The sequence below is a fragment of the Microtus oregoni genome, unplaced genomic scaffold (assembly GCF_018167655.1).
Source record: "Microtus oregoni isolate MIOR12 unplaced genomic scaffold, Mior012 000072F_ref0000427, whole genome shotgun sequence".
Lineage (NCBI taxonomy): Eukaryota > Metazoa > Chordata > Mammalia > Rodentia > Cricetidae > Microtus > Microtus oregoni.
Window position 1 is genome coordinate 6485632 of NW_024543979.1, and position 24636 is coordinate 6510267.

A 24636-nucleotide genomic window follows, 5' to 3' on the forward strand; every position below is an offset into this window, starting at 1 on the left:
CCTTGCTGAGCTGGACCAGGGGCAGTTTACTGTGGCGGGAGCATGTACCTGGCAGAGATGCCTGCTTACCTCTGCTGTGAAAGCGAGAGAGGAAGCAAAGGCAGAAGCTACAGTCCTTCCTTTACGATAGTGCCTCCAGTAACTTCATTTCCTTCTGCTAGGCTCAGCTCTTAAAGGTTCATTCTCCCTCCATCGGTTGTGTAGCTAAGGGAGGGCACATGGGTCTTGAGGTGAGGGGGCATTTAGATCTAAATCAAAAGAATGAGTTTTAGATTTCCACACTACCTGCTTTGCATAGCCCCTGCTCCAAAATGCATGTCTCAAGTGGTTTGGTAGAAATGTGATCAATTTTCAGGGCCTAATACAGAGGTCAGGATAGGTGGGAATAGGTTAGTGTAAGATAACTCCCTTGTAGGTGAGGAGCAGGTCGCAGAGAAGACAACTTGGGAGATACAATGGCCATAAAGATGGGGTTGTGAACCTTTGATCACAAAGAGACCTTAGAAATCCTGTGGTCTAGAGCTAGTGAGACTGCTCAGCTGGTATTGCACCAAAGCTTTATGACCTAAGCTCAGTCTCTAAGAGCTACCAGGTGAAAGGAAAGCATTAGCTCCTCCCACTAGTTGTCCTTTAACCTTGATGTCTTTATAGACGGCAGTGCTTACCCACGTGTGTGTGCGCGCGCGCGCGCACACACACACACACACACACACACTAAACATGATAGTTTTTTTTTTCTTAGAAAGAAATCATGTTTTATAAGACATCACCTTAGAGAAAATGTGCAGAGATCCACACTGTTGTGTGCCTGGTCTGCCCACCTTGCTTCCTGCCTAACCCAAGGCCATGAACTCTCACTGAGCAGGCTCTAGATAGAATGTGGGACTGGGACTCTTCACACATTTATAAGTACACACCCTGGGGCTTCGAAAGAGAAGGTTGGAGACTCCCGGTGTGAGGATCCCTTGTCAGGTAGAAGGGCATCAAATTTTCCAGCCCCGAAGGACATTGCACCAGCAGGAAATTGCCGCAGGGACTACCACCTAATGAATACCTACTGTGTGCTGTACGGTGGACCAGGTCCTGTCCTGTAGCACGGTGGACCAGGTCCTGTCCTGTAGCACGGTGGACCAAGTCCTGTCCTGTAGCAGGTCATTTCCACAAACTCCAGCAGAGATGTGCTACTTCTGTTTTGTTTTGTTTATAAGAAAAGGTTGCTGATAGGAGTTAACTGATTTGTCCAGAGTAACCTGGTTTGCCCCGTCTGTCTGCTGTAGCTATCTCCCTGTGAGTTTCTGCAGTTTGTCAAGCTCGGCTCACAGGCAGAAGGGCTGTGCAAACCCAGCAAGGTCAGGGTTAGGATGAGGAGCAGCCAGAGTTTGCCAGGTGCAGCGAAGGAACGGCTCTCCCACAGTGTCCTTTTCAGACTGTCCCTCCTGACACAGCGAGGAACAGAAAGATGTCTCTCAATTGTGGCTGCACTCTGATTTTGGTTCAGGACCCACAGGCAACTGATATTGGCAAGGAAAATGTTGGGCTCCTGATAACCTTAAAAATTTTAACCTGAGCCGACAAGTAGCCGTTGGTATAATACGGTCACTGTAGCACAGTCCACTGATGCAGAAGCGAGACCATTCCTAACATTTACTAAATCTGAACCAGTTCACTGGAAGAAAGCTAGGGTAGTGACGGATGGGCGCATAGCCAAAGGAGGAGAATTTGGGGTGTAGGGTCATGCGCCTGCCTAGCATACAAGAAGCTCCAGGTTCCATTTCCAGTACCACGAGCTTCAAATTGGTGATACATGCCTATAATCCCAGCGCTCCCTCAGGAGATGAAGGCAGGGGGATCCTCATTGGCTGCATGGGGAAGTATGGAAGGTTGGGGAGGGAGGGAGAGTGGGAGGGAAGGAACGAGAATATGAATTCGGGGTAGGATTGTGCCGCACTAACGAAGAAGAGGGAAGCTAAGCATTATTCATTGAGCTTCTTGTAGTGTTCTGGATATTTCCCAGTTCTCACAAGCTGCAGAGAGAGCAGGCTCACTTCCTGTGGGCCAGGAGACGAGAGTGAAGCTGAGTCTGACAACTCATTTGCTGTGGGTCACGCAGGCAGTAAATGCATTCAGACCTGGGCACCCCAAACCCGGAGGCAAGCAGAAGGAGAATCAAATTCAGTCTCCTGGCTCCAGTCCCCGACCAGAATGGAGTGTACAGAGGTTTATGTTTCAGAACGACCCCAGGGCACTTCATCATTTTTTATATGAAATAAATTACTTTTAATAAATAACTGTCCCAAGATAAGATTTTTATGCCGTTGTGTTCACCTGTGCTAAGCACAAGCTCCTAAAAGCCTTTAAGGAAGGCAGCTTCCTGTGCTTGAGCATGTTGGTGGGTGCTGGAAAGTCTCCCAGAGCGAGGGATGGACTGCAGCACAAGTGTCTGAGATCCAGGGCCTCCATTTCCGAGGTCTTTGCTTGAGTGTCGTAACCCGGTACACATGAGGCATCAGGGGCTTATAGGTGCTTCTTGGCTTAACTTGTAATCAGCCGGGTGAGCTACTTTGCATATATCTGAGGTTTCACCTGTAGCTGCTGTAGACTTGCAGAAGAGCTGTGGAACAGCTTGCATGCCCATGCACTGACACACCCTGGGCTAAATAGGCAATGTCTCTTGGGGCGAGACCTAGTGTTGTGTGATCTTTGAATGCAGCCACCCCTAAAGCCTCTTTCCTAGGCTGAAAAGTTCAGATGCCCTGGAGGGTTGTGAAAGGTCAGAGATTAAAACTAACCCTGTCCTGTCAGATGTCCCACGTTCCTGCCCTTTGTTGTTTCTGTGGGCCCTCGTGGAGAATCAGCCACATCCAAGTTTCGTCTAGTCTGGCAGTGGTTCTGGGTGTCCCATGTCGAGTTCTTTCCAGATGTCCTGTAGCAGCTAGTCAGAAAGTTTGTTTCGTGACCTTATAACCAGATAAGCTCTGCTTGAATCGAGTTTGTTTCTAGCAGACCTTTCTGCTGAGCCTTACAGCTGGAAGTCCCTGGGGAAGAGGGTGAATATAAGCTTCATCTCCACACCCATCAGCTCTGTGCTTTCAGGACAGCGAGCCCATCTGTGTCAGAAAGTCTCCCGTGCTTGTTTTTCATGTGCGAGTCACCATGTGTCTGGATCAGTACCAGAGACCACTCCCTTCCCTCGGCAAACACTGCTAGAGACAGCTGATGATGATAACGCAGTCCAGTTAAAATGCAGGTGTCAGAACTGATAGCCTAGGGGTCCCGCAAAACCCCTGAGTTTCTTACTCTGTAAAAATGGAACCAATTTCTACCTTACACTGTCCCTTATATATCACTGTAGAAATCCAGCCAAGACAACAAGAAAGGGCTGAGGATGGAGTTCAGTTGCTAGAGCGTTTGCTCAGTGCACTTCAAGCCTTCTGGGTTCAATCCTCAGTAATGCAGAAGCCTGGGGCTGTGGTGCACCTGTAATCCTGGCTTTTAGGAGGTGGAGGCAGGAGGATCAGAAGTTCAGAGTCATTCTTGGCTGTACAGTGAGTTCCAGGCCAGTGTGGGGTATAGGAAACCTGTCTCTAAAAAGAAACCCAGCTAAATAATGTGTATGTGTAATAACGTCTTACAAATACGTATTTATTCTGTGTGCTAGGCAGTGTACATGACTGTCATGACCAGGCGGAAGCCAAGTTTAGTGAAAACCAAGTGAGGAAGAGAGGCATGATGGTCTGGGGGCATCAAGGAAGAACGAATTGCTGGTCTAGAGATTAGGGGTGCTTCCTATGGGCCCTGATGGCAGTAGGACCGAGAGACACTGGTAGAAGAGAACCTGGGGGGGGGGGGGTGCTTGGATCCTTCAGCCCTTTCTTTCATTTGGGAGAAGTGTTGTTATTGTGGATTGGGCAGAGCTCAGTAGGTAAGGAAAGTAGATGTGGATTAACAGCCACCTGCTTTGTTTGCCTAATTCTGTGTAGGTGTCTGGGAAGAAGAAGAAAGGTTAATGACTTATGTCCATCAGAAACCTGTGGTTAAAAATAACGTGTGTTCAAGTCAAGCCTAATCTGTTTAGCATTTGAGGTGGACATTGAATCACAGGGTCCTCACCTCAAAGGACTTTGTGTGTGTGTGTGTGTGTGTGTGTGTGTGTATGTGTGTGTGTGTGTCTTCACAGCCCAGGGCTGGCAACCAGGACTGGGCCATCAACTGTACAGAATCCCGAGCTGGAGAAAGAGAGAGAGAGAGAGAGAGAGAGAGAGAGAGAGAGAGAGAGGCGCGCAACTACTCTATCAATACAGAACCCTGAGCTGGAGCTTCTCTGGAGCCTCATGCTCATGTTTTGTGAAGGCCCCAGTTCTGCATGAGAAAAACCACAACGTTAGTGCAGAACTGTCCTTAGGCCATTGGGGGAACCCCACCCCACCCCAGCCCCGGTTCCTCTATAGTCCTCAAAGTATCCAATGGCAGATTCAGTTCTTCGGAGAAGCTGAGTGAATGTAGAGGACAGGCATGCAGACATCCTGTGCTATAGGTTTTGCTGCAAACCGGCTTGTGTCCAGATAGCAGTTAAGCTTCTAGCCTGACTGGTTCTGTGCCCCGTAGATGTCCAGCCCAGTAAAGAGGCCGCAAAAAGACCATGTGTCTCCATCAAGAGTTAAGCGAGAAGGCGGTAAAAGTGTCTGCTCCTCTTGGGAGTTGGAATCTTAGCCTGGTCCCTTGTAGGGGCCGCCTATAATCCCAGCATGTAGAAGTCAGGCAAGGAATCCTGGAGGCCAGCTGGAAAGCTGTGTGTTCAAGCCAGAGAGCGCAACCTCTGCACACGCACACACATACACACACACAAACACACACACGAACTTGAATACACACGTGCACACCATATACACAGGGAAACAGTGTGACGACCAGGGGTTTGTGACTAGCCTCTGGTTCTGGCAGCACATGGCACTGGCTTCTCCCCTGGCTGGCTGAGTCCTGGTGTTGGTTGGCTCTTTTCCCATGCCCTGTGCGTGTAAAGGAGTGTGCTCAGTGGATAGAGCTGCACCCGGGCCACCAGGAAGGCCGGTTTCAGTTCCTGCTTGCTGCTAACTGGCAGCTGGGCCTTGAGCCAGCCTTCGCCACAGGCCGTGGTTTCCTATGAAAGAGCCGGCTCAGGTCCTGTGGGAAGGTCTGTCAGGACATCTTGATGACTTCTTTGCCTGTGTCACTACTGACCCCAGCTGCTTTGGCCGCTGCCCCGTCCACCCCCTCATTCCCACTGTCTTTCCTACTTCCGTTTCCACTTGGCCCACCCTGTTCTTTCATACCAAGCTCCACGTGGCTCTGGACGGACTCCTTGGTGCCAAACTGGGTTACCAGATAGACAGAGTAAACATGGCTTAAGGTCACCTGGAAAGCCCAGCCGCCACCAGAAAGTGTTTATAAAAGAATCTGATACTCCCTGCTCAGAGCAAGACATCCCGGCTGTCATCTTGTGCATATTGCGTAGTTCACTGTGTCATTCTTCTTTCGTTTGGGGGAATGCAATATGATCTTTTTAGCACTTGGGCGTCTCTTTTCTTTCTCTCAGTGTCTTGACTTCCTCACCAAAGCCACACAGACTTTGGGACAAGTCGGCATAACCAGGGGTTTCTTTCTCTCCTGGCTGGCATTCTTGAGACCTTCCCCAAGTTTCAGCTTTTGCAATTGAGCGCCATGATGGGGCAGGACAGGAGAGAGGAGGCTGGTATAGAGCCTGAAATCCTGAGGTTATAAATGAGTTGAGGCCCAAGCTTTCTCTGCAGTGATTAAAAGGCATTCAAAGGTGTGCTATAGGTTTTCAAGGAAGCCCACAGTGGGGCAGTGGTAAGAAGCCTTGTTAACAAAGCGGACAGATCAGATAGATTGGGCACTTGGTTTCTAAGGCTGGAATCTCACATCTGTGTACTGTCGGCTGCTACCCATTCTCAGAGTTGCCCCAAACCAGTTCAACCCAAACAGGCATTCTCTTGGTCTCCCTAACTCCCCAGTCCTGGCATGGGTCTTGGCAGGATGGCTGCCTTGATGAGCAACTGTGACTAATACAGGTTGTGGTCCATGGGGCTCGGAATAAAAGGACCTTTTCTAGAGGCTCTGTGTGGCTGTCTAGGGGGACAGTTAGCTTTGGCTTAGTAGCCTTAGTATCTCCCAAGTCCATGTTTTTACAGTATGTTACATATATGTTGTCATTGCCAGAGTCACACGCGTGCTTATGTGCCGGCCTTGAGATACGTGTGCAAGTGTCTGGACTTAGTAAATGTTTGCACTCACTATTCTTCCTTTATTGATACGAAAAGACAGGGCTAGACTTGGTAAGTGACCTAGCTTTATTAGCTCCACAGCTCATTGGCAGATCCAGGACTCTTCCTTGGATGGTGTGTTTGTTCCCCGACTCTGCTGACCTCGCAGAGAAGAGGAAGCGAAGTTGGGAGTGGTGGAGGCTTGGCCAGCACAAAGAATGCTGGGATATCTCTCAATTCACCCCTCACCCCTGAACCATCTGGTGTTTACGTTGGCTTCAGGTAATTTCATTTGGTTCTCGCTGGCATGTTTCCTGGCCCCTATCTGCCACTCACTCAGTGACCAGGTCTGGGCACCCGGCATGGCAGAACCGTAGGGACAGGTGTGGCACACTTGAGAATCATGACCTAAGTAGAAAGCACTTGTTTTTATTATGGAAAGACCTGGCTCTGTGTCTCACTGCCTCTTCTGTCCAACACTGGGTTCATGGGGAGCTCAGGGCTCAGGGCTGAATAAGATGGAGACACAGTGTACTTACATACAGTCAGCTTGCGGTCCAGCTTCTGCCTGGAGCTGCCTTTTTCGTTTACTGAAAGTTTTAAGTAGCTCGTATAAAGGAATGGCAGCTTATCTCTGTTCCAGGAGACGTCAGCCTCTACCTCGAATCCTCATCTGTCATGTATATCTGGAGCCATGACATAAAATGTCTGGGAGAAGCTTTCCCGTTTCCATGGCTAAGTCATCAGTGATGCTTCTAATTGGGTCATTAAATTCATTGTTTAAGCATTCGTTCACGGGGATGGAGAGTCATGTCATCCGTTAAGAGCACTGGCTCCTTTTCTGGGGGACCCAGGTTCAGTTCCCAGCACCCATGTAGTGACTTACAACTGTCTGCAACTCCAGTTCCCTGCAGGCTAATGGCCTCTCCTCTGCTTCAGGTTACAGTCATGCACAGGGGACACAGGTACACATGCAGACAAAACACTCATACAAGTTAGATAGAAGATGATGGACAGACAGATGGACGGACAGGTGGATGGGTGGATGGGTAAAATTCTTAAGGCAAAAAGTTCATTTTGGTTCAGAAATTTCTGCATGCCTTTGGACTATCTTCCGAAGAATTTTGGTGGAGATTTGGTCAACTGTTCACTCTCAGATAAGACCAAGCAGATTTTTTAGCTTCCTTTTTACCATAGTTTTGCACATCTGTCTTGTGCCCACCGTGAAACGTGAGAGCCCCTCTCCCGCATTCGGAACCACTGAAGAAGGTAAAGGGTCAGGCTGGCTGTTAGCCACTCATCGCCATTTTAGCCACCGGTGATACTTTCTGTAGAACATGGCCGACTGGCCTCCTGAGAGCTCATCCCTGGTAACTACCTCCCCTTCCGTGGTTCAGCAGGACAACAGACGCTGGCAGGCAGCTGGCGGGAAAGCCACCTATGTCATCCCTGCAGGCTAGGAGTCCGGAGTTCATTGCCTCTGTAGCCTGACCTACCAAAGAGGCCAGAGGATGCTGGAAGAGTTAGTGAGGAGGGTGGAGCGGAGGAGCGGCCGGGTGGACTCCTCCAGGGATGCCCTCCAGGTGAGGTCCTGGAGTGTGCCTAAGGGTCCTTTCAATTCCTCAGGCCTCGCAAGGGAGAGACGAGCCCTGTGGCTCACAGATTGGCCAGGGTTTTACAGTCATGGCCACCGCCTTCCCTGCTGTTTTTACTGCCATGCTTCACAGCGCCCTTTTAATAATTAATCTGTATTTGATGATTCTTCTTCATAAAGCGCCCTGATGACTACGCCTGCCGGGCCTCTGTAGTGAATATGACAGAGCCCAAAGAGGCTTGAGTGGCGGCCATTAGCTGGGAAAGGAGTGAGTGCATCCAGTTCATGACTCTTGGCGTTGCCGACAGCTCCACTTTGGGCGTTGGCGGTGTTTAACAGAATCGCACAGACCCACCCTGCCCTGCCGTTCTCGGCATCAGAGCCCCAGCTCAGTACCGCAGTTGAACAGGATAGCCACTGGCTGAGTCTCATGAGCAAAGCATGTCTGTGTGCTGAGCCAGCTTGTGCTACACGCTTTTCTCAGGTGGGCTCTCGGTTTAGACCGGTCCGGTACACAAGCATCCACAGCAGGCGTTGGGTAAGGACTCCACTGGTTAAGGGTTACAGTTGCAACCTGCTGAGTCATGCCAGTTCTGCCACACTGGCCAGGACGTCCAAGCTGAATTCAGTTGCCTTTCCTGCTCATGCATTCCAGCCTGTCAGCAGCTCTCTGGTGCAGGTCTGAGGGAAGCCCTGCTCGGCTTAATGCAGGTGTTGTGTTACAAGAAACACCTGGTGCGTAACCCACACCCCTCCAGAGGAACCTGTCAGCGTTTATTCAAGCAAGAAGGTTATTGTGACTGTCACCGAAGACACTGTCTTCAGGTGCCAGGCTTCCTGCCTTCTCCTGTGCGTTTATAAAAAGCCGGAGAGCCAGCAGCTTTCTTCCCACCTTTGTCCCCTGATCGCCAGGGATGAACTTGAACAAGAAAAACAAATAGAAAAGAGCAGACAAGTCCTGCATAAGCCTTTGTTTCAGGCTTGAAAACTAAACACATTCAGGCCAAAACACATACGTCCCTTACCCCTTCCCCGTCGGCCTCACGTAACCTCGTTCTCAAATTACACCACTTGTTAAAATTTATTTCTACTCTTCCCTGACTTTTTTCCCCCCTTTTCCCTCCCTCCAAGTGTTTTAGTTTTTCTGGGTTCTGCACCAGTGAGCTCACTCTTTCTTCTGAACAGTTGAGTTATAACTGAGCATCGTGAGGTCCATGCCCACATATCCAGGGGCAGAGGAACTGAGAAGAAACAGCTCTCAGAGGTGAATCCCAGGGTGCTGATAGAGCAGAGGTCCTGGAGATCTGACACACTGGGGCCATGTTCCTGTGTCACTCATTTGAACTTACTACTTAAATTCTACTGAATTTTTATTAACATTTAATATCCGCAGGAGCCCCTCCTTTTTTTTTTAAATTGAAAATGTTTTGTGAGTGCGAAATATTGCTAAATCTCTAGAATTTAGTATAGACCCCCTCCCAAAAAAGGGAAATGCCAAGCGAATTCTTGACATTGGTCTCCAGAGAGTTCATTTCACAGCCATTTGTCATGCGTCTTGTGTCTGAGGCAGCCAGAAGCAGGTAAGAAATAACCAGAGATCAGTAAGACACGCAAGTCCCTTCCCTGAAATGGTGCTGGTCATTGGGCGAGCAACGGTGTATCCTGGTCTTTACACTGATGAACTGTGGACAATAAGGTATGGAAACTCAGACGGCCCAGGTCACCCAGCCTTGCAATGGGACGGGAGACTTCGCTCGTGGGACACATTGGAGTTTGAGTTTTTAAGTAGGAACTGCATTGTACAGTTTGAGCCCATGAAGGTACCTGCAGGTCCACGTCATCAGATTGCACCTCCACACATGGAATCTGACCTTGGCTACACCCAGCAGCTGTGTGCAGTCGGGAACTGGGCGGCTCTCCCTGCTGGAAAGCGAACTGGGGCTTGGGTGGGTTCATCCTGGAAGAGTTCTGGGGACACAGGATCCACTTTTGAGGATGGCTTCTCCGCAACGGCCTGTGTGGCATGGGGCTGACTTGAGGACTGTTAGTTCTGGCTTTTAAAACTTCTGGTAAGTGGACTACCTGCGTTGTCTCCTGAGGAGACCAAACACACTAGACTGTCGTGCGACGTGACTGAGCACATGATAGGAAGACTAAAGGAATCATTTTCCTCTGTCTGGCTAGGCATGGACATGCTCTGTGCAGACTTAGTAGTTTGCACTGGGCTGTTCAAATGTTGAGTCGATTCTAGACTAGCATCTTCTATCCGTGACTGCACCGTCACCCTGCCGGTTAAGGGTGACCTGGTGTGGCGCTGCCCTCACACCGGTACCTAAAGTCTTGTAGTGTGCGTGTATTCAGAAAGTTTTATCCACTAAATATGAGTTTCTTATGTTTTTGCTATTTCTTTTTTTTTTTTGAGGTAGAGTCTGACTATGTAGCCCAGGCTGTCCTGGAAGTAACTGTAGCCCAGGCTGGCCTTGAACTTGTGAGTGATCTTCTTGTCTGTGCCTCCTGTGCTGAAATTACAGGTTTGTACCAGCAGGTCCAGCTTTTATATTTTTGTTTCATTTTGGTTTTTTTTTTGAAATAGATTCTCCCCATGTGGCCAGGGTTGCTCTTGAAATCACAGTCCCCCTGCATCAGCTCACTAAGTGCCGGGATTACAGGCATGTGCCACAAGTTTGGAATGCATTTTATTCTGTCACTATAATTTCTGATTCGTAGGACTGGGTTGATTAATCTAATGTCCTGGTCAAGAAACATGTCAGTGCTTTTTCTTCCTTATGTTTTGAAGTAATAAGGGCAGTGGTGGGGCTGCGTCCCCAACACCCCAGCCGCCTGCCCGGCTAGCTTATGCCCTGAAATAACAACACACAAACTGTATTCATTTAATCACTGCTTGGCCCTTCTGCCCTAGCCCTTACTGGCTAATTCTGATATCCCGATCAACTCATCTCTAATAATCGGTGAGCACCGGTCTTACCGGGAAGATTCTAGCCTAGTCCATCCTGGGTCGAGCTTCATGGCGTGTGTCTGTCTGGGAGCTGGGAGTATGGCGTCTCCCTGAGGTGTCTGCTCCTGAGAGCAGAGCGGTGGAGCCTCTGACCTCACTTCCTCTTCCTCCCAGCATTTTGTTCTGTTTACTCCACCCACAGGGCCAAGCAGTTTCTTTATTGGCCAATGACCTTCCTCCATCAATGTTTCTCTAAAACTTGGCCTCCCCGCGAAACAATAAAAGATGGTTTCCTGAAAGGAAGCCGGTGGTGCTGTTGTCAGCCAGGCGGATTATTTCTTCACTGTGATAGTCTTTTTGTTACTCGGCGGTCACAGGCTAGTGTGGCTAGGATTTTGTCTGTGGTAGAGCTATTGTGGGTATCTGTAGAAGCTGAGTACATTAGGCCGTTCTGGAGCCCTGCCAGCTCTTCAGCTCATTTATCCTTCAGCACAGTTGTGCTGGGGTGTGTTTTAGCAGTGGAACTCTTACCAGCCTAGCATGTTCAAGGCCCCATTTCTAGCGCTGCCCCCCCCCCCAAATGTCATTTTCTCTTATTTAATTTTGCTTTCTGGACGAAGGCGTTAGCTCCATCACTTTGCAGAGACGTCGTTTGACAGTTTACTTGATCTCAAACAAGTGGCTGAGGAGCCACAGCATAACATTTCTGTGTTTTATTATTCTTCATGTGAAAAATTGTGGAAATAATTTGCTTAAAGGATTTAAACCAATTAAATGAGCTGATCTCACAAAACCCCTCCCCTACTGTGCCCAGCACATACTAGAATCGTGATAAATCATAGCTTGAATTAATTTATTTGCTTCATTTCCTGTGGACATATTTATAACGCTTTAAGAGTAACCAAGCTGGGCAGTGGTACTACATGCCTTTAATACGAGCACGTGGGAGGCAGAGGCAGGCGGATCTCTGTGAGTTCAAGGCCAGCCTGGTCTACAGAGCAAGTTCCAGGTCAGCCAGGGCTACACAATGGGCCTTCCTGACTAGAAACAAAGCAAAGAGTAAAACAATTTTTTGTTTGTATAGAAAAATTCTTTCTAAAATATAATAAGAGCATAATAACCCCCCCCCCAGTACACACCTCCTTATTCTTTTAGAGTTCTGGTAACCCTTCCTCAGCAGCAGGTTTACTGATGGATTTTTGAGGTCCAAACCTATGTATTATTGACTAAGATGAAAACCACAGGCCCCTAGAGTCAGGAAGTGTTGATTTTGGCTTACAGTCAACGGGTGGATAATGTTTAATATATTAAATATTAAATACAGAATCTTTTGCTTTGTTGAGTGCTGCTGATGTTGACAATTAAACCACCCAGTTTGATTTATAGAAGTTTAATTTGATCTGGATACAGCCTGTTTCATCAGACAGTGACCATGTAATAATGACAAAATACTGAGACCAGTCTGAGTAACTCCCTAAGTTTCCTTGTGAATACCGTGAGAGAAGAGTGAGAACTGGGTCTAGAGGGATGGCTCAGCGGTTCAGAACGCTCAGTGGCTGTTCTTGCAGAGGACCTGGGTTCAGATCCCAGCGCCCACAGGATGGCTCACAACCACCTGTAACTCAGACAAGTTCTTCTGGCCCTGCCGGCATGGCACACATATGACATGCATGCGTGCGTGCGGGCAAAACTCCCATACTCGGAGAAAAAGAAAGAAATGAAAGTAATTTTACTTAAACTGCCTGTCCTTTTGGTGGGTGGCCAGCCTTGCTTGCAACCTCAGTGGTATAATGAATTCTTTTAGTTTTGAAGTTTAGTAAACTAGATTTTAAAAATGATCTATACTAGTGGAGAAAAGAGTTTAATGAGAATGTGAAAACATTTCTCCTTTGTTTTTGCTTTTCTGTCATTCCAGAATACTCAGAATTCCAGCAGAATCACGTTAAAAGTGTGTTATTTCCTAAAATAGGATTTTTTTCATCCTATCACCTTAAGGTTATATTCACATGTACTTCTTATCTACAACTGGAAATAAGTTTTCATGTTAGGATAAATCCCTTAAAATTGTGTAGTTTTGTGTGTGTGTGTGTGTGTGAGAGAGAGACACACACACACACACACACACACACACACACACATACACATGGAGCATGTGACCTGACGTCATTATCAACTAAATGAACCATCTGTCTATTTCTACAAAATGAAATATGGAGGCTTAGACAGAATCTAAAACTTTAAACCTTAAGGGAACATTTGTGAATAGCAAGAAAAAAATTAGCATTTTTAAATTTTGTATTTTGTCACTTGTTTGCTTTTTAAAAGTGTCCCATGTAGTCTTGAGCTCTGGTTGAAGATCGCCTTGAACGCTTGGTTGCCGTCTCTACCCCTGCTGTTGGCACACAGGCCTGCATCACACACCGTTTTTTCTGGTACCAAGAATCAGAGCAGCGTGTTGTGTATGCTGGGCCAGCACTCTCCGACTGTAGTAAATGAACACTGTTGCTGTTTCGCTTCTGCAGTTTACAGTAGCAGCTAACTCGGGTCACCCTGACTCTGTGTCCAGAAAGGGTCCGTGTGCTTCTTTGTCTGACCACCGTTCATCGTCCGAGTGACCCTTGGAGGCAGGTGGCCATTACGACGGTTATTGTTAGCCAAGCCGCGCCCATTTTGTGAGTGTGGAAAGAGAAGCAGAGAGACACCAAGTGCCCATAGCCACGCTAGGGATTTGAAAAACCGTCCCTTCGGGCTCTGGTGTTTTGTCCCATAGCTGTGGCCTGTATGGGGAGACCTGGTCAGGCTTCCACCGCGGTGACTTACAAAGCATCATTCTTATCTTACAAGTGCTCTGACGGTTGTTTGTTTTTTTTTTTTTTAAGAATCTTGCAGTATTGGAGTTTTCTATCGCTGGCGGCATCTGTGTTGTTTTATGCGGTGTGTTCCTTGTTTCTAAGCAGGTGAGCTGTAGGTGCTGTGCCGTGTGGACACTGGACCGTCTCTTCCAGCCAGATTTTTCTCAGAGGTTTAGTTAACACAAACATAGGTGGAATTTGTAGTCTGGTTCCCTTGTTTTTTCCCAGGTTACAAATTAGAGCAGTTCTTCCATAAGTTCAGACAAAGTTAGTCATTTCCTGTCCTGGGTCCCGCTGTTTTGTAATTAATTTGTTTATATGTCACTCCTTTCCATCCCCCACCCTGGCCTCCGAGCGAGTTCTTCAAGAGCTGGAACCGGGTCTCGTCTATTTTTGTCTGACACTAGCCCGGTGCTGGTGACAAGTGGGTGAATCACGTTGCACAAGAGGTGGAGGGATTTGCCCAGAGTAACAGGCCTGAAATATAAGGGGCTTTCACAATTCCCCATCTCCTGCTGGGCCCTCGCAGACTGCCAGATGTGTTTCAAATGCCTTGAAGTGTGTGCGTGCATGCCTGAGTGCATGTGTGTGTGTGCGTGCGTGTGTGTGTGTTCTCAATCTTATCTTCTTGAATTAGGGACTCTCCCTGACTCTCCAGCCAGGTTAGCAGCTGCCAAGCCCCAAGGAAGCACCTGTCTTTATCACACTGGGGTGACAGGCATGTTTGTCATCACATGGGACTTTTTACATTGGTTCTGGGGAATTTGAGCTGAGATCCTTTTACCTGCCTCCCCAGCCCCTGACTTGAACTCTTGCCAGGAGTTAGGGTGCAGTTTCCCACCTAGTGACGACGATGGTGGTGATGCCGGTGGCAGTTACTCTGCACGATGGCCTCCTCTCCTGGGTGTCAGCTTAAGGCTCAGGTGAAGTGCTATTCTCTGTGGAGTCTCGGGGCCAGAAGCCCTGTGATACTAAGTGCTCACTCTAGTCTGTTATTTCAGTTGTGACCTCAGCAGTATTTCACGGGCGTTGTCTCATTTGCTTTATATTACTCCATGAAGTGGGTGACCTCTTTGCCATTTCGCAGATGTGAGAACTGAGGCATAGTGTGGCTGAGAACATCAGCTATGATCAGCTCCTTTCTTTCCAAGAGAGGCATGGAGCTAGACTTCAGCCTCCTTCGGGATTCTGTCTGCCGCCCTGGCTCCTAAAGCCTCTAGAGTGAGCCAGAAAGGCAGACTGTTTCAGCCTGAGCAGAGGTCCCTTCTCCTAGTGCCAGGGTCCTGCTGGGCACTGAAGCTGCAGGAGTGGAGTGGGTAGTAATTTTTAATGGGACTGGATACCATCTGCTGTGGTAACCAGCTCTGGCAGCCCGGTGCGGCCTGGAGTGGGCAGGCCCTGGAGCAGACGCCAACCTCTGGATCGCTTTTGTCTCAATGGGGAGTTCCTCGCTGGGACTCTCAGGAAATGAAGACAGCTATGTCCAGCTGCTGCTTCCTGTTCCTATAATTCCGAGACACTTTTTATCAAGAGTAGAATGCATTTATTTTTAAACCAGTGGAAAATACCGTCAACCTGCTCCTTCTTGGCATTTCCTTAAAAACTGGGTGTGCTTGTTTGAGCTTTAAAGGGCTGTGTGAGAGAAACTCCCCTAATACCGCCCCGGGTGGCCAGAGCCTGGTGGACTTCTGCTTTTCAACAGCAGAGTGAAAAGCAATTAAGACAGAGCTGATGGAGCAGAAAGCTCCTGGAGGTTGATGGCAGTGTTTGGGGGAGGCCTGCAATTTACATCTGTGGCTTACTGTCTCTGGCTCGGCTTGTGCAACTCAAGCCTGCTTTTTCTTCTGCCTGTGATTGTGACATTAGCGAATTAGCGACCTGAGTCATTGAAGCCACACCGGCTCCTCTCACAACCCTGTGCGCAGAAAGTGGCCATCCGGCCAGGTGACGAGAGGCAGCGGGGTAAAAGCCACAGGTAGAAATATCCTCTCTAGTGCCTCGTAGTCTTTTCCATTCCCTCAGCAGCAAGAGAATGCGTTTGGGCTCTAGTGGTTTGCCTTTGTAGAAACACTAATTTGGGAAACGTTTTGCAGAGTAAACTTGAAAGAAGGTCCTGAAGTTCTAAGTTAATCTTGGCTGTGATTTTAGCCCCTAGAGGTGGAGGAGGTATGGGCATAACAACCTAAGATTGCCCTTTGAAGATGGCCTGCACACCTCCCTTCCCTCAGCCCCCTTACCCCCTCCCCCCAAAACCTGAGGTCACAGAAGTGCAGAGTAAATCAAGCTAGATCACTGGACCCTCCTTAGGAAGGATAAATATTTCTTTCCACGCCGTCTTCCTTTTAGTGAAATCTAACTTGAGTTCTTTGAATGTTTAGCCTTCCCAGGAAGTTAGGACCGGTGGAGAGTCTGATACTGTTTGCACTATGAGAGCTGTTCACTCATGGCTACGTGGGTGTGTGTTTGTGTGCGTGCGTATGCTTGTTTTGGGGGGAAGGGGTGTGATTACACAGAATTACAGTGCACCCTTCCCCCCCCACTTCAGATTTTGTACAAAGAGAACCCTTTAAAGTTTCACTGTTGAGTATGTTCACCAGTGTAGTAAAGGGAACTTCACAGGAATGGGAATCCCTTCATCTTTATTTCTTTCTAAAGGTGTGAAGATTGAACTAGCCGTGTGTGTGTGTTTGCACACACACATGCTCATTATACTCCTCATCAGAATGTGTTTATGGTATATAATTTGACGCCTCTGTGATTGTCACCCGGTGATGGTCAGCTTCTCCTTTCCTGGCCTACGTGCATCCTCGGCCAGATTGCCTGCTTGCCTTCCCTCCTGCTGCTGCCTGCCCTTGGGTTTTTTGGTTTTTTCCAGGCAAGTTGAAAGAAGCAAATATTCAAGTTCCTGCTTGGTCCTGGCCCACCTGAGCCAGGTATCCTCTGGGTCCCAGCTTGCTCTCAGCAGGCTCTCACCTGCACAGGCAGCTGTGGCCTTGCCTTTAGCCTCTCCGCGACTGCTGAATGACAGACATCAGTTTCGGACTCCACCTGGAGCAAGTCCCTGTGCCGGCTTCCAGGCTGACTTCTTCCTAGCGCCTGTCTTCCTTCTGCTCTCCCCCACCCCCACCCCCTTTGTCCTCGTCTTCTGTCACTTCCCTGGGTGTTAGTGATTCTTGCTTTTTGCCTCCTTGAGTAGTGTCCCATCTTGCTTGCTCCTAGGTCCACCCCTGGTCTTCATTTTTGACATTCTTAGCTCCACCCAGACTTACCTCTGCTTAAGTGTGTCATCCAATCCAAGCTATCCAAACTGAAAGAGTAAAGTTAGTCATTCTTCCTGTCTTGTGAGACAGGCACCTAGTCTCATTGTCCCCTGCTGTAACCTTCCAAGGGCCCCTACTGCCTCCTCCTATATTCAGTCTGACAGTGTTTTCCCAAGCCCAACTCTTGGAAGACATCCCCCATATCCGTCTATTTCCCAGACCTCTCCCGCCTCACTCTTTGGGGATCTGAGAAAACCACAACAAACCACTCTGCTCTCGGGTGCTCGGAGGTGAGCCCATCTCTCCTGCGTCCAGGTTCCCACGACACTCAGGTCTCTACAAGTCTTTTTGAGTCCAGGCTCCCTTTACTTTGAGCTAACCCTCATTAGTGAATGTTTTATTGCACTAGCCTGAGTTAAATCATCTTCCTGTCCAGTGTATTTTGCCTCTCACAAGTTTATTAACTTCGTTATAGTTACTATCCTGTTTGTTATTTTAATGTGATTTTATAGTATGTTAATTAATTATATTTTTTGGTTTTTTGAGACAGGGTTTCTCTGTAGCTTTGGAGCCTGTCCTGGAACTAGCTCTTGTAGACTAGGCTGGTCTCAAACTCACAGAGATCTGCCTGCCTCTGCCTCCTCTGCTGGGATTAAAGGCATGCGCCACCACTGCCTGGCTTGTTAATTTACTTTTATGGTTTGTCAGTTATTATTTTGTTTCTGGCTTCCCACATGGCCTCTGAAGTCATGCCGCTCTCCTCATATCCAGGCAGCTGAACAGAGGAAAAGGAAGGCCGAATCAAGCAGCCTTGTCTTTAGAGAGGATGCCAGGGAGTTGAACTCCTTGCAATCCCATTGGCCCAGCTTCGCTGCATTAGACTGGGAAACGTTGTCTTCACGTAGCAACAATGCCATCAGGGAAATTGCATGATAGTGATGCAGGGTTCTCCACCACAGTGGTAGAGAGGGAGAGTAGTTTTGTAGTGGAATTTGGTGATCTGTATTTTATTTTATTTGTAAATCTAAGGATTAAACCCAGGCTCTAGGGCATGCGAGGCGAGTGTTATACCACCTTTAGGTACAAGAACTAGTGTTCATTTTCCCCCACCATGTGTCTCTGCTCTCAGAAATGTGTATCGCTGTGGTGGGTGATGTTAGCTAACCTCTTGAGGGGTGTGTCACGCTGTAACAGAATGAATCTCTGCTTCTTAAAGTACATTCAGAGTGTTTAAAGAATGCTGGACCGGACTGTAGTGGTCCAGAGGATTTAAGGTAATCATGGGCAGATCTGTAAGCTGTAAGAGGGCAGAGACTGTCTATCTTGGTATCTTACATAAGCACAATGCCAAGCACATGTCTTAAACCAGACATTTTCTGGATGTTAGCCAGGCACTGCTAATCTCAGCACTAAGGAGGTAGAAGCTGGTGGATCTGAGTTTGAAGTCAGCCTGACCTACAGAGTGAGCTCCGGGACAGTCAGGGCTACACAGAAAAACCCTGTGTGGAAAAAAACAAAAAGAAAGAAAGTACAGATGTTTATAAGTTGATAGCTTTATCACAAAAAGGTTATGTGAAGTCTGTGACCAAGCTAAATGATCAGCAGCCTTAGGTCCTGGCCCCAGTGCAGTGTGTGGTGTTTGAGACTAGTGAATGGACGGACCCTTAACTAACATTCGTATTTCTTGGCATTGACAACCCCAAATATTGGTCTGTTGTAGCATTAGACATTAATGACCATAGTTCTAACCTGTACAATGGAGCAACTTGTCTCGTTTTTTGTTGCTATTGTTGTTTTGAGATGGTGTCGCTATGTAGCCCTCTGACTTCTATCTGTGCTATGGTACTTGTGGACACACAAATACTACAACCTGCATGCACACAAAAGTACATTAAAATGTGATAAAATCATCATTCAATATATTCTCTAAAATACGTTCTCTAGGACTGTTCTTTAAGAAAGCAAATATTCAGGATGATCCCAAGTCAGAGCTCTCTGTAGTCCCCTGGGAAGCAGCCGTCTGCAGTACACATGCTGAGCAGATGCTTGCAGACATGGATGTTTTGTGCTGTCCCATCCCCAGGTTCCGCTTTTGTAAACTGATGTGCTCGGCGGCACTTCACTGTTACAGCTCCGCTGGGGGAAATGTTTCGAGTTCTAACTGAACTGTGTGGCTCTCTGACCGGTCTGCTAGTGTCTGCACCGCAGGGACAGGGAGGTGGCTCTCGTCCCAAGCTTGCCTTAGCTAGTGAAGGGACTGAGGCAAAATGCCCTTTCAGGAGAGCGGCCGGGCGGGCAGATGGTTCAGAAGTAAAGTAGAGCACTTCAGTTTGAGTGAGACATCTTTGTTTTATTAAAACCCTTTGAAATAGGACAAAAGTAACGTTCAGCCAAATTTATCAATTTACCACTGATTCTAAAGTAAGACATTAAAAGGTCAACCTTTGGAGGGATTGTTGGTTATCAGAGGTGTTTCCTAGCACCAGGGTGAGGTCATGATGAGAGAGATGATTTTATCGGAGGTTATTACTGGTTTTGAAGAATCTGCACTGTAATTGCTGCATTATTAGATTGTTGTATGTGTTTATTAAAGTCTTCTTACCTATTGGTTTTCTTGGTTTTTTTTTTCCCTATGTTTTTCTTCATTGATTTATTTTTCTCCCTCTCGGTTTTTATGACCTCCCCTACCCCATACCTGCACACCTTCTTTTTGGGGGAGGGGGAGGGGGAGGCACCTTTTCTAGACAGGGCTTCTCTGTAGCCCTAGCTGTCCTGAAACTAGATCTTGTAGAATAGGCTGGCCTCGAACTCACAGAGATCCGCCTGCCTCTGCCTGCCAAGTGCTGGGTACACCAACACTGCCTGGCCCACATACCTCATTTTAAAAGTTATATCTATATATTTGTACGTGTATGGGTGGATGCATGCCATGGCACACGTGTACAGGTGAATTGCATGCCATGGCACACATGTGTGGGTGAATTGCATGCCATGGCACACGTGTAGAGGATAGCTGTAGGAGTCACTTCTTTCTTTCCCCCCTCTGGGTTCCAAGGGTTAAACTTAGGCTGTCAGTCTTAGCAGCAGGTGTCCTTTACCCACTGATCCATCTCACCAGCTCCCATGATCCTTGCTGTTTCTCTTGCCGGCACCACATTGCAATTCCTGGCCATGCCTACCCCCATTCCCAGCCCTTGATTTTTGAGAGCTAGAGGCCATTGTGTTCCAGTGGGAGCGTTCAGCGTGCCTGCTTTGTCACGGTGGTGTTTTACCCTTTTTTCATCAGCAGGGAAAGGAAAGGCTTAGGCTTCCCTGAAAAGATAGTAAGGCCGTGTGTGCTCCTGTCTCATAGGTAGTATGTGAGCTGAAGACAGAATGAGAACCCGAGCAAGCGAACACATTCTTACACTGTCGGTTCCGTCTTAGCTCAGTGTCGTAGGGTTTCTCTTGCTGTGAAGAGACACCATGACTATAGCAGCTCTTATGCCTACAGTTCAGAGGTTTAGTCCATTATCGTCAAGACGGGACATGATGGCATGCAGGCAGCCATGGTGCTGGAGAAGGAGCTGATTGGCAGGTAATAGGAAGTGAACTGAGGAGACCTCAAAGCCCGCCTCCACAGTGACACAGTTCCTCCAAGGCCACACCTCCTAATCATGTCACTCCTTATGAGCTTGTGGGACGATCACATTCAAACTACTCAGTTCTACTATTTCTTCATGATCCTACACAGGCTTCCAGGCTTGATTTCATTCTCACACCCTTACCCTGTTCTCTTATCCCCCATACCCTCCCACCCTCGCTCACTGTTGACTGTTCAGTTAATGCAAACTCTTTTACATTCACTTTAAAAGAATAAAACTAAAGCTCTCTTGCTTTTCTCTGCCTCCCTGAAAGGAGTAACCAAGGGTTTGTGCAGATATGTGTGTTTCCCTTTAATTGTAGCTATCCTACAAACCAGATTGTAGGTATAAATAATCCAAGGCTCTGACTGTAGGATCCCTGAGGTATGCTAGCTTCCTTTTGATTGTACTGTCCATGGTATTATATCCTAGGATCCGTCGTGTGAGTTCTTTCAATATGAGTGAAGACAAAGTTCATTACTTTGTTTTAAAAGTGTGCTGGGCCCCACAAGTGCACCACAGAAGTTATCAAGCACTGAATGGTGATATCACTATAGTAATATTTACCCAACTAAGCATATAGACTAGGCATTTGGTATATATTTCTTTGGACTTTTATATATAACCTGCTCACTTTCCAAAGATCCAGTTTCTATAAAACTATAAAACTCACAGTAAATGTGCAGGGATGGGACAATAAAGGGACAGGAAGCAAATTAGTGAGTGCTGCTCCTTCTCCCTCAGGTAGGTCATTGTGGAGTCATTTCTGCTCTCTTTGGCCCTTACCTCTCATAAGATACCCACTTGACTCATCTGCTTCCTACAGCTCAAACCTAAAGTGCTGCTTGTATCTTTCACCCCAAATAATGCACCAGTCCACCAGACCCTAAACAATCTCACACACACAGATAGCATTTTTTTTCTCGCCATCTCCACCTCAATCCACTCTTCAGTGGTTTGCCCCTGCCCTTAGTCTGATGCCATCAAATGAAGCCTTATAGCTACCCCCCCCCAAGTGTGTCTCACTGTGTGCTCACTCTCCAAGCCCAAGCCAAACCTTTCAGCTCCTTGGGTGTCCTTCACCCTCCCCCACTTTCTATAGGCCTCTGCATATTCTGGGCCAGCCTGGTCTACACGCTTCACGTCTCCTTTCCTCTTCCTTCCTCCCTGATCTTGACAGTAAGAAACCCCACATCACCCTTCACATTGCCGTGCACCCAGGGAAGAGGCCAAAGCCTCCTAGGATCGGAATTTCTGCAATGTGAGAGCTCTCTTTAGGGAAAATACCAACCAAGTTGCGATCCAGACTGGTGTGGGGCCTGTGCAGAGGCAGGGTTGCCGCAGGGAAAGCCACCGCCTTTCCTCTTGGTGGCTCTTCACAAATCGTGACAGCGTGTATATCCAACCAAGTGTGAAATGTGTGTGTTCTTCCCCTGCTCCGCACACTGTGAAAGGGGAAATAGGTCTGGATTTGCCTCCCAAGTCTTCCCCAGGAATCTCCATTGTGTTTGCACTTGAATGTGCAGATATGCCTCTTGTATGGCCAGGAAGTGATAAATGGATAGCTGAATAGGTGCTGGTGTGGGATGCTCAGACGTGCTGGTGTGGGATGCTCAGACGTGCTGGTGTGGGATGCTCAGACGTGCTGGTGTGGGATGCTCAGACGTGCTGGTGTGGGATGCTCAGACGTGCTGGTGTGAGATGCTCAGATGTGCAACATTTACATGAACTTTTGGTACGAGCCTGGTGTGGGAGGTCCTATATATGTGTTGCTTTTATTGGTTAATGAATAAAGAAGCTGCTTTCGGCTAATGGCTTAACAGAATATAGCCAGGCTGGAAAAGATATAGAGAGAGAAAAGGCAGAGTCAGGGAGAAACCATGTAGCCCCGCCAGAGACAGGTGCCAGATGGAACTTTACCTAAGCCACAGCCACGAGGAAATACACAGATTAATAGAAATGGGTTAATTTAAGATAGAAAAATTAACCAGAAATACGCTTAAGCTATTGGCCAAACAGTATTGCAAATAATATAGTTTCCGTGTGATTATTTCGAGTCAGGGCTGATGGGAAGCAAATGAGCAGTCTCCGCCTACAGAAGCCAAAGCCAAGTTGAGAACATCTGGGCTCCCTGGTTCTTTTATATAAGTTCATCGTGTAAAACAAACTTGGCAACAAGTTTTATAGGATTCTTCAAATAAAACATGTTCTTCGACGTGGTACATCCTAACACAGCTAAGTTTTGTCGAATGCTTTTGATATACCCGGCATTTGTATAGCCTGGCTTGACACAATGTTCTGCGTTATTGTCCACAGTAAAATTTGCACAGGATGAGAGTCATTTACTACTATCTCGTGGGCTCCTCTCATTCACAGTTCCTGTCCCACACATCCACGCAGGACACGAAGGGAGCCAGCGGCAGAAGGCTGCTTTCTGGCCTGTGGTATAGTGTCACCTCTGATGTGCTAAGTCCCTCGGCTTCTGTCCCAGAGATCATGGGCTTATCGCTCTGTTAGCAGTCAGTTGGTCATTGTTTCTCCAGCTGCCTGCAGATGCCTGGCTGCTATGAGCTAACTTCAGAATGACCTGTGTTGTACATTTGGACGTTGAGAGATGCCTGTCAGCGCCCATTGGTTTCATCTTGGTGTAATTACTAGTGACCTTTCTTGCTGGCAGCACTGGGCTTGGGTTCAGTATCTAATGAGCCTGCTTGCGGCTGGCTGCCTGTGTGGTTCATTCTTCTACTAGCCTAGGCTATGCCCTGGGGACGTGCAGATAAAGTAAACCACCTGCTAGGAAAGGAGCTCACAGCAGCTGGAGGGAGCCGCAGGATACTGCCGAGGGCTAGGCAGATGTCTCAGCAACAGGTATATGATCATTTCAATCCTAGGAGCTAAGGTTTCCTAACGCACCACCCAGGAGCCTTTTAACTTCAATTTCCTATCAAAGGTGTGGAATTTGTGTGCCCGCCTATCTTTCTCCAGTCTGCCTTTGAGAGGTTTTTAAGGCCAGCATCTGACCAAAGTGCCCAGCATTTCTTGCCATACCTAGGGATCTGGCAGACTCAGGGGTCAGTATCTAAGCAGATGTGCGTGAACAGGTGAACTGGAAGGCTTCCAGTTACAGAGGTGACTGGAAAGGAGTGCTGTGAATGTCTGAGCTATGAAAAGCTGCAAGGTTTTCCGTTTTGTTTTTCGGGTCCAGCTTCCGGCGCAAACCACGTTCCCCCCCTTATAGTGTATCATCCCCAGCCCAGCCCAATTGAGCTGGAGGATGCTTGAGAGGAAGTATGGTCTTCTGCATCCCTCCACCCGCTCTGGCCCCACGGTACCTGGCCCGCTGCTGAGTTCCTTGCATCCTGAGTGAAGGTCGTAAAAGATTACCCTAGTGGCAATGGTGATTACCTCCTTCTAGTGTCCTGTGTCCTCAAAGCCAAGGGCAGCCATGAAGTCCCCTCTACAGCGGTCAGCCATTGCTAACAAGGCTGACTCTGGCAAAGAGAGAGAAATCTGGAGATGAAAGATTCTGTTGCCTTTCTCTAATTAACACACGGAGGTAGGTCGCTTTCTGGTTAGCACCGGGAGGTCGCTTAAGCTTTTTGTGCCTCGTGTTTTCCTGTAGTATTAGGCAGTAATAATTTAGCCTGAATCAGTGGGTTGTTTTGAGAACAGTTGAGCTTGTGTGGGAAAGCCGTTTGCACACTGGAGAGTACTGCACACATGAGAAGCCCTATCATCTGGTAGACGGACATTGCTTTGGCCTTAGATGCCAGTATATCAACCCTTCAGTTTCCATGACTTAAACTCTGTGAGCTTGTTTCTGCTGTGAACACTTAAGGAGCCCAGGGTGGTGTTGAAGCCTGTGGGGTGGTTTGAACGAGCATGGGTCCCATAGGCTCATATGTTTGAATGCTCAGACTACTTGGGAAGGGTTAAGACATACAGCCTTGTTGGAGGAGGTGTGTCACTGGGGGCTTTAAAAGCCCCATGTCATTCCTGGTTAGACCCCCTACCCTCTGTTTCATGCTTGTAGATCAGAGGCAAGCTCTGAGCTCTGAGCTCTCAGCTGCGGCACCACGCCTGCCTGCCTA

The 24636-nt window shown here is 47.9% G+C and overlaps 1 protein-coding gene across 5 annotated transcripts in view; it reads left to right on the top strand.

The window, feature by feature from the left end:
- Lrrc8d (leucine rich repeat containing 8 VRAC subunit D) overlaps positions 1 to 24636 on the top strand; it is a 105053-nt gene that overhangs the window by 74602 nt on the left and 5815 nt on the right. The window contains exon 1 of one of the 5 annotated variants that reach the window (XM_041642021.1): positions 9779 to 9923. The exons of the other annotated variants lie outside the window; for them this stretch is intronic. The gene's annotated coding sequence lies outside the window, so the exon portion shown is untranslated. Of the gene's footprint in view, positions 1 to 9778; positions 9924 to 24636 lie in introns of those variants that run through there. 5 annotated transcript variants of the gene reach the window in all.